A 10,416-nucleotide genomic window follows, 5' to 3' on the forward strand; every position below is an offset into this window, starting at 1 on the left:
TCAGCCCTACAAAGGAAAAAGGCCAATGTTTGACAGGGCCAATTCTTTGATGAACATCACTACTTCACCGGCCCGAGTCCATATGAATCTCCTCAGTTCAAGCGTAGCAGATTTTGTACCCATAGCGAGATGAACTATTACATCTTTGTTCTCTTCAACAAGGAAAATGTCTTTCCTCACACGCAAATTCCTCATGTAGATATGGAGGACATTCCTTGCTACGAACCAGTTCTTCGAGTTCTTCATGATTCTGGACTGCTGCCATTTTGCTCTGAAATCTGTGACTGGAATGAAGAAATCATTCTTCACTTCTATGCTACACTGCACCTTTTAGGAGATGTCGCAGATGTCAACACTTGGGTTCTAGACTGGATGACACAAGATACACACTTCAAAGCCCCTGCAATTGAATTACTTCGGGCTCTTCAAGTCCCAATCCCCTCAGAAGGACCCAAATGCGTCTATGTGGAACCTGAATTGGAAAATCATCTCATGCAAGTCCTCATGAAGCCTTTGGCACCTCGTGAGCTACCAAGAACCACATTCCTCGCAAAGGAATTGATTTATGTGCCCATGACAGTATACCGCATCTTAGCCAAAACCTTCTGCCCAATCAAGGGCCATGACTAAAATGATGAAGAAATAGTGGGCATCATGAAGAATTTGATCTTTGAGATTATACATGGAATCCCCATAAACCTTCATGATTTCTTCACGAGGACTATGTCCCACTTTGCTCTCTCACCATTTGATCTGAAGCCTTACACACCATGGATCACGAGGTTCATAAAAAAAGGTCAGGAATTGCTTACATGGCTGACATTCCGAGTCACCATACTTACTTGCCTCCAATTGAAGTCGTCAAAAGCTCCTTCGACGACATTGAAGGCAAAGGCAGATCTGTGATTGATGAAGGAACTCGGCCCCTTGATGGACAATTTCACAAAGCAGCATCAGACTCCACCAATGATGACACTTCATCAGAAGAACCACCAAGCCTAACCGTACCGTGTGTGATGGCTGACCATGCGCTCCTGCTAAGTCTTCTTCAGAAGGTTGACTGCAACAAGAAATGGGTCAACCGTCAGTTTGGTGCAATTGTGAAAGACCTCAACGCAACTAGGAATGAAGTGAAAAATATTCACTATTATCTTCATGAGATATTTGATCGCACATGGGCCATTCTGTATCACATGAAGACCTCTGAGGAACTCATTGAAATGGAGTTCCAGCAAGACTTTGACTGGTCCTGGCCTCCAAAGAAGAAGTTCAAGAAGATTCTTCTTCCTCAAATGGTGGTGAGCTCATTTTCTTCAACGCACACTACTAATGAAGCTGAAGACCTTGATGACACTGCTACAACGAACGACCCCAATGCTCCTCCTCCAACACAAAAGTGAAGTAATTTAGGGGCGTTAGTCCTCAGTTTTGTCCCTTTTCGTCACTTGATGACAAAGGGGAAGAAATCTGAGTTAGTCTTCAAGCGGGTCTACTTTATGGGCTACTATAAACTTTATTAAGTTACAAACTCTCGTTCTTCTGAAGTTTTTTCTGTAATGAGTTGTAACTTAAGCCCAGTGGTGGTCTGACACTTTTGAACATTTTTTCCTCGCATGCTTATTCCTCAAGTTGATTAAATGCATGCATACTGAAATTTATCAGACACCATTTTTCATCATGCATTTCAAATTCCTCACACTACAAGTTAAATGCATGCATGAATTACAAGATATAGGGGGAGATCTCCATGATATAAATCATCAATGTGCATTTGCACTCCAAAGCAAATTCCTCATACATGCACATCTTCAAGGAGAGTTTCTCTATATCTTGCAATCAAATTCCTCAAAGTCTGTACTTACACTTCATATTTTTATTCCCGTTGAAAACTTAACCTATTTGTAATCAACCACCAAAAAGGGGGAGATTGTAGGTGCATCTAGTGCCCCTTAGTGATTTTGGTGGATTGAAGACTTATAGGTTAAGAGACTGATATTTTTGTGAGTGTACACATGCTCTATAAGTTGCTGAGGAGTTTGAGTTACTCGGTGAATATCGACCCCTAAAAATGTATGTCTTCGGGTGAAGACTTTGGTCAATTCTTGAAGACTTTGATAGCAAAGAAATTGCTATTTCTCATGAAGACATTGAAGATGAGGAATTCGGTGTATCCCAAAGAAAATGGTCTGAAGACTTTGAAGCTTGAAGATTTACTCTTTCTGTTTCATTTTCTTTTTTCTTGAGTGAGAGGAACACCATACTGTTAAAGAGGGTCGAGGTAATACCAAGAAAAGATTTCCTCATGATGCTTAACTAAAGCCTACACATACGAGATCTTTCAAGTGAGGAACATGAGAGACATGAGGACTTCCCCAATTGAACGATTAGACCGTTGCCGCACCGCACACCACCTGCCCCCAATCATATCCACACAACGATCATATCATGTCGGGATGCTCCCAGGATATAAATTGCTGCCCCCACAACCACTAGTTGGTTGTCTGCTCCTACAGAAACTAACACTTGTCATTTAGAGCAACCCAATCCTTAAGGACTTTGAGCAAAAATTATCAAGTGAGGAAAAACCCCAAACACCCAAACCAAAACCCAAAACCCATAGTGATTGAGCATCACTGAAGGATTGTTCATGTGTGGAATCGACACTTGTTACCTTTGAGCACTGTGCATCCACCAGACGGTTAGGCGTCATGGTCTAGAGAATCCAGGAGTGAATTGTGGATCGCCGGGTGACTGAGTTTGTGAGGGTTTGGAAGTATGCCCTGAAGACTTACCACGAGTGTTGGGCGAGGACTTTGCGTCCTTATCTCAAGGAGAGTACTGTAGGGACTATGTGTCCCAGGACTGTGTGTCCTCTGGTTTGAATACCAAGCCGCTCCAAACCAGAAGTACAACTATCACAACAGTTGGAATTGGGTCATCAAACCATTGTCTTCATCGAGCTACTGGTTCTATTTCTTCAACTCTTTCATTTACTCAATTGCATGTTGATGAGTTTGATCTGTACTGTTTGAAGAATTTGATTGAAGACTTTCTCTGAATTACTCACCTCAAATTCTTCACTGAAGTTATTCATCACCTGCTTATCCTGTTCATGTGACCTGTGCAAACCGAACACTTCAACTCACTCTGAGGACTTAGCTATAGTAGCTTTTGCATATGTATTTAAGTACTATTTCCACTGCATCCAGTTCATGACTAAGGACTTCCCCCATTAGGAATTTCCTCAGTGATGAATTTGTAAAAATCTCCTATTCACCCCCTTTAGTCGATATAACGCACTTTCACTAACTCCATCACCGCTGAACCATATCACCTACGGAGACAAAGGAAAAAGCAAGTGCAGGAAGTCTTCAAACGATTTGCCTCAAGGGCCTCGACGAACTTCGGCGTCAAGATCAAACACATGAGGAGTGACAATGGGACAAAATTCAAGAACTCTAGTCTTGATGACTATATTGATGAATTTTGTATTACTCATGAGCTGTCTGCCCCTTATACTCCTCAACACGATGGCGTCGTGGAGCGCAAGAACAACACTCTTGTTGAGATGGCACAGACTATGATTGAATAATATCAAACTCCTCGTTGCTTATGGCCTGAGGCAATCAATACTACCTGCCACATCATCAAGAGGGTATATCTTCACAAATTCCTCAAGAAGACCTCATATGAACTCCCCACTGACAAGAAACCAAATGTAAGTTATTTCAAAATCTTTGGTGCAAGATGCTGGATTAGATATCCTCACCACAGTTCAAAATTTGCACCAAAAGACATGAGGGTTTTATTCTTGGTTACGGAAAGGACTCGCACACCTACATAGTCTTAAATAACTACCACAACAAAGTTGTTGAAACTATAGATGTGCGGTTCGATGAAACTAATGTATCGCAAAGAGAGCACCTGCCTCCTGTGCTAGATGAAATGCCTCATGAGGAATCTATTAGGTTCAAAGGTACTGAAGATATCATTCCTACTGAATAACAAATGCCTGTTGAAGAAGTCATCCCAAACAATGAATAAATTCAGGCTGGTGCACCTGAGAAAATTGCTCCGGATGAAATTCCTCAACCCGATCAAGGTCTTCAACCCGTGCATCCAAGGATATCAAATGAAGTGTATATTGACAAAATCCTCGATGACATCAATGTGCCAGGTCCCCTCACTCGCTCAAAAGCTTCACATTTAATTAAATTTTGTGGGAATTCTTCCTTCATTTCTATCATAGAACCCTCAAAAGTTGATGAAGCCTTCATGGAACCTGAGTGGATTCAAGCTATGCAAGAAGAACTTCATCATTTCAAGCTCAACAATGTGTAAGAAATTGTCAAGCGGCTTGATCCTCGCAAGCACAATGTCATCAATACCAAGTGGATCTACTAATAAAAGCAAGACGGAGATGGTCAGGTAGTGTGGAACAAGGAACGACTTGTAGACCAAGGCTACACACAGGTTGAAGGAATTGACTTTGATGAAACTTTTGCACATGTTGCTAGACTTGAAGCTATTCATATATTGCTTGCTTATGCTAACCATCACAATATCACATTGTATCAAATGGATGTGAAAAGAGCATTCCTCAATGGTAAGCTTGAGGAAGAAGTGTATGTTGCTCATCCCCCAGTTTTTGAAGACCCAAAGCATCCTAACAAAGTCTTTAGAGTCAACAAGGCTCTCTATCGCCTCAAGCAAGCCCCTCGGGTGTGGTACAACACGTTGAAGGAATTCCTCATGAAGAAAGGCTTCAAACCAAGTTCACTTGATCCTACTCTCTTCATAAAATCGTATGACAATGAACTATTTGTGTGCCAAATCTATGTGGACGATATCATCTTTGATTGTACTGACAAACGTTACAGTGACGGATTTTCCTACATGATCGGTGAAGAATATCAAACGTCCATGGTGGGGGAGTTGAAATTCTTTCTACGACTACAAATTGGTCAACAAGGTAATGTCGTCTTCATTTGTCAATAGAAATACCTCAAGGATGTTCTAAGGAAATTTGGCATGCATGAATGCAAACACGTCAAAATTCCACTGCCTACCAACGACCACCTCCGCACTGACGAAAATGGTAAGGATTTCGATCAACAGGTATATCTCTCTATGATTGGCTCTTTGTTGTACCTATGTGCATCTAGGCCAGATATTATGCTTAGTGTTTGCATGTGTGCCCGTTTCCGCACAACACCGAAGGAATCACACCATATGGCTGTGAAGCGTATTCTTTGATATCTAGCTCACACACCAACACTTGGATTATGGTACTCCAAGGGCTCAAATCTTCATCTCATTAGATATTCTGACTCTAACTATGCTGGTGACCATGTGGATCTTAAGTCAACATCAGGCACCTGCCGTTTTCTCGAATGATCCTTAGTTTGTTGGTCCTTAAAGAAGCAGAACTCCGTGTCACTTTCACTTGTCGAACCTGAGTACATTGTTGTTGGTTCGTACTGTGCTCAACTACTGTGGAAGAAGCAAAACCTCAAGGACTACGACATCAACGTGAAGAATGTGCCACTCTACCGCGACAATGAGAGTGCAATCAAGTTTGCATACAACACAATATAACACTTGAAGACCAAGCACATCCAGATTCATCATCATTTTCTTTTTGACCATGTACTCAAGGGCAACATCGTCCTCGACCACGTGAAGGCTGAAGAACAACTCACAGATATCTTCACTAAGACCTTGGATGAAAAGAGATTTTGCAAGTTGTGGTGTGAGCTAAACATCTTAGAATCTTTGAATCTTATGTGAAAGGACACACATCCTAACACTTACGCAAAATTGATGACTTAGATGTGCAACACAAGAAGTAACGTTTTCTTCAATCAATGAAGAATAACACTCTAAGTGTGAAGAAATTAATGGAGAATCTGATTCTGAGGACCCTACGACAATTGTACGTGGTGTGTGAAATCATCATTCTTATACGGTGGGTCACACCACCAACCCAATTTGGAATTCTTCAAAGTTGAGATTTTTGCAAATTCTTCAAATCTTCAAATTCTTTAGATTTTCAAATTCCTCAAGTTTGCAAATTTCTCAAAAGTTCAAAATTTTCAAACTTCTCAAAATGTGTTCTTCATTGGAAATATACTTATTTGTGAGCTTTCAAAGTCCTTACAAACATTCACTTATTGCTAAGTCTTCATGTTGTGTTTTCCCTCTAAGTGAATGTAATCGGACTGGTTCCCCCTCTATGCTGGCTCAACATAGTGTGTTCTCATATTATTCATATGCGTTATATTTGAAACTCGTTTAATGTCTTCACTGAGTCCTTGTCAGCTGAAGATTTTGCGAATGAAGTCCACAAAATTTATTTTTAAAAATTTCAGTCGTTACCACTCAAACCGCACCCACTACCCATGATTGGATAAGCATGATCTGCACGATCTCCACTAACTCCACCGCTTAATACGTGAGTGCCACATGTTGAGCGGAGAGGAAGGGCTACATGCAATCTGGTCCAAAAATTTCAGGCCGAACCGTTTTCACGTTGGCTATAAATATTGTTGGAAATATGACCTAGAGGCAATGATAAATAGTTATTATTATATTTCCTATTTAAAGATAATCGTTTATTATCCATGCTATAATTGTATTGAATGAAAACATAGATACATGTGTGGATACATAGACAAAACAATGTCCCTAGCAAGCCTCTAGTTGGCTAGCTAGTTGATCAATGATAGTCAAGGTTTCGTGACTATGTGCAAGTGTTGTCACTTGATAACTGGATCACATCATTAGGAGAATCGTGTGATGGACTAGACCCAAACTATGAACGTAGCATATTGATCATGTCATTTTATTGCTATTGTTTTCTGCGTGTCAAGTATTTGTTCCTATGACCATGAGATCATATAACTCACTCGCACCAGAGGAATACCTTGTGTGCATCAAACGTCACAACGTAACTGGGTGACTATAAAGGTGCTCTACAGGTATCTCCGAAGGTGTCCGTTGAGTTAGTATGGATCAAGAATGGGATTTGTCACTCCGTGTGACGGAGAGGTATCTCGGGGCCCAGTCGGTAATATAACATCACACACAAGCCTTGCAAGCAATGTGACTAAGTGTAAGTCACGGGATCTTGTATTACGAACGAGTGAAGAGACTTGCCGGTAACGAGATTGAAATAGGTATGCGGATACCGACGATCAAATCTTGAGCAAGTAACATACCGAAGGACAAAGGGAATGACATACGGGATTATATGAATCCTTCACACTGAGGTTGAACCGATAAGATCTTTGGAGAATATGTAGGATTCAATATGGGTATCCAGGTCCCACTATTGTATATTGACCGAGGAGTGCCTCGAGGCATGTCTACATAGTTCTCGAACCCGCAGGGTCTGCACACTTAAGGTTCGATGATGTTTTAGTATAGTTGAGTTATATGTGTGGTTATTGAATGCTGTTCGGAGTCTCGGATGAAACCACAGACGTCACGAGTATTTCTGTAATGGTCCGGAAATGAATATTTATATATAGGATGACTTCATTTCGTTACCAGAAGGTTTTCGGGCATTACCGGGATTGTAGCGGGAGTGACGAATGGGTTGTGGAAGTTCATCGGGAGGGGGGCCACCCACCCGGGGGAAGACCAATGGCCTTAGGGGTGGCGCACCATCTCTTAGTGAGCTGGTGGGACAGCCCAAGAGGGCCTTGGCGCCATAAGAAGAAAACCAAAGAAAAAAAAAAGGGGAGGTGGGAAGGAAGAGAAGGACTCCACTTTCCTATCCTAATTGGAGTTGGATTCCTCCTCTCCTCCCTAGCCGGCGCACCCTTGAGGGCTTGGCCCTCAAGGAAAGCCTCCTCCCACTCCCTCCTATATATAGTGGTGGTCTAGGGCTGATTTGAGACAACTTTTGCCACGTGCAACTCAGATCTAGACACCATAGTTTTACCTCTAGATCGTATTTCCGTGGAGCTCGGGCGGAGCCGTGCAGGAGTCGATCCTCACCACCACCGGAGCGCCGTCACGCTGCCGGATAACTTATCTACTTCTCCGTCTTGCTTGCTGGATCAAGAAGGACGAGATCATCTCGAGCTGTACGTGTGCTGAACGCGGAGGTGCCGTCCGTTCGGCACTTGATCGGAACGGATCGTGGGACGTTCGTGGGGTTGATCGAGGGACGTGAAGACGTTCCACTACATCAACCGCGTTTCTTAACGCTTCCTATTGTGGATCTACAAGGGTACATATATCCAAATCTCCTCTCGTAGATGGACATCACCATGATAGGTTTTCGTGTGCGTAGGAAATTTTTTGTTTCCCATGCAACGTTCCCCAATAGTGGCATCATGAGCTAGGTTCATGCGTAGATGTTATCTCGAGTAGAACACAAAGGGTTTTGTGGATGGTGATGTTCGATTTGCTGCCCTCCTTAGTCTTTTCTCAATTCAACGGTATTGTTGGATTGAAGCGGCCCGGACCGACATTATTCGTACGCTTACGAAAGACTCGTTTCATCGATTGACATGCAACCTCGTTGCATAAAGATGTCTGGCGGGTGTTGGTTTCGTCAACTTTAGTTGAATTTCTTTTGACCGAGGCGGTCCTTGGAGAGGTTAAATAGAAATGTGCACATCTTCGTTGTGGTTTTTGCGTAAGTAAGATGCGATCATACTAGATACCCATAACAGCCACGTAAAACATGCAACAACAAATTAGAGGACGTCTAACTTGTTTTTGCAGGATATGCTTGTGATCTGATATGGCCAATGACGTGATGTGATATATTGGATGTATGAGATTATCATGTTGTAATAGTTAATATCGACTTGCACGTCGACGGTACGGCAACCGGTAGGAGCCAAAGGGTTGTCTTTAAACTAAGTTTGTGTTTGCAGATGCGTTTACTATATTGCTAGGACGTAGCTTTAGTAGTAATAGCATAAGTAGCACGACAATCCCGATGGCGACACGTTGATGGAGATCATGATGATGGAGATAATTGTGTGGAGCCGGTGACAAGAAGATCGAGCCGGTGCTTTGGTGATGGAGATCAAGAAGCACAAGATGATGGCCATATCATGTCACTTATGAATTGCATGTGATGTTAATCCTTTTATGCACCTTATTTTTCTTAGAACCCAGTTGCTACAGTTCGTCGTTTCGAGACACCACGTGATGATCGGGTGTGATAGACTCAACGTTCACATACAACGGGTGCAAAAGAGTTGCACACGATAACACTCGGGTTAAGCTTGACGAGCCTAGCATGTGCAGACATGGCCTCGGAACACATGAGACCGAAAGGTCGAGCATGAATCGTATAGTTGATATGATTAGCATAGTGATGCTTACCACTGAAACTATTCTCAACTCACGTGATGACCGGACTTGAGTTAGTGAATTTTGATCATGTACCACTCAAATGACTAGAGAGATGTACTTTTCGAGTGGGAGTTTAGCAAGTAATTGGATTAGTTAAACTCTAATTATCTTGAACATAGTCTAAGTCCACTTCGAAAATATTTGTGTTGTAGATCAATGGCTCACGCGACAGTTACCCTGAATTTTAATACGTTCCTAGAGAAAGCTAAGTTGAAATATGATGGAAGCAACTTTGTAGACTGGGCTCGTAATCTTAAGTTGCTCCTGCAAGCTGGGAAGAATGATTATGTCCTTAATGCTGCGCTAGGAGATGAACGACCCACTACCGCTGACCAAGATGTTAAGAACGCTTGGTTAACACGTAAGGAGGACTACTCAGTAGTTCAATGTGCAGTCTTGTATCGCTTAGAGCCGTGACTTCAACGTCACTTTGAGCGTCATGGAGAATTTGAGATGTTCCAGGAGTTGAAGTTTATCTTTCAGAAGAACGCCAGGATCGAGAGGTACGAGACCTCCGATAAATTCTATGCTTGCAAGATGGAGGAGAATTCGTTTGTAAGTGAACATGTGCTCAAAATGTTTGGGTACTCAAACCGTCTAGCTGAGCTGGGGATTGAACTCCCGCAAGAGGCTATCACTGACAGAATTCTTCAATCACTGCCACCAAGCTACAAGAGCTTTGTGTTGAACTACAACATGCAAGAGATGAACAAGTCACCCGGCGAGTTATTCGCGATGCTAAAAGTCGCAGAGTCAGAACTCCATAAAGAGCATCAAGTGTTGATGGTGAATAAGACCACTAGTTTCAAGAGGAACGACAAAGGAAAGAAGGGTAATTCCAAGAAGAGCGGCAAACCTGTTGCCAATCCAACGAAGAAACCCAAAGCTGAACCTAAGCCTGAAACAGAGTGTTATTATTGCAAGGGTATGGGTCACTGGAAGCGCAACTGCCCCAAGTATCTGGCTGATAAGAAGAAGGCCAAGGAAAAATCAGGTATATTCGATATACATGTTATTGATCTGTACTTAACCAAC

This window comes from Hordeum vulgare, chromosome 3H, assembly GCF_904849725.1.
Source record: "Hordeum vulgare subsp. vulgare chromosome 3H, MorexV3_pseudomolecules_assembly, whole genome shotgun sequence".
Taxonomy (NCBI): domain Eukaryota; kingdom Viridiplantae; phylum Streptophyta; class Magnoliopsida; order Poales; family Poaceae; genus Hordeum; species Hordeum vulgare.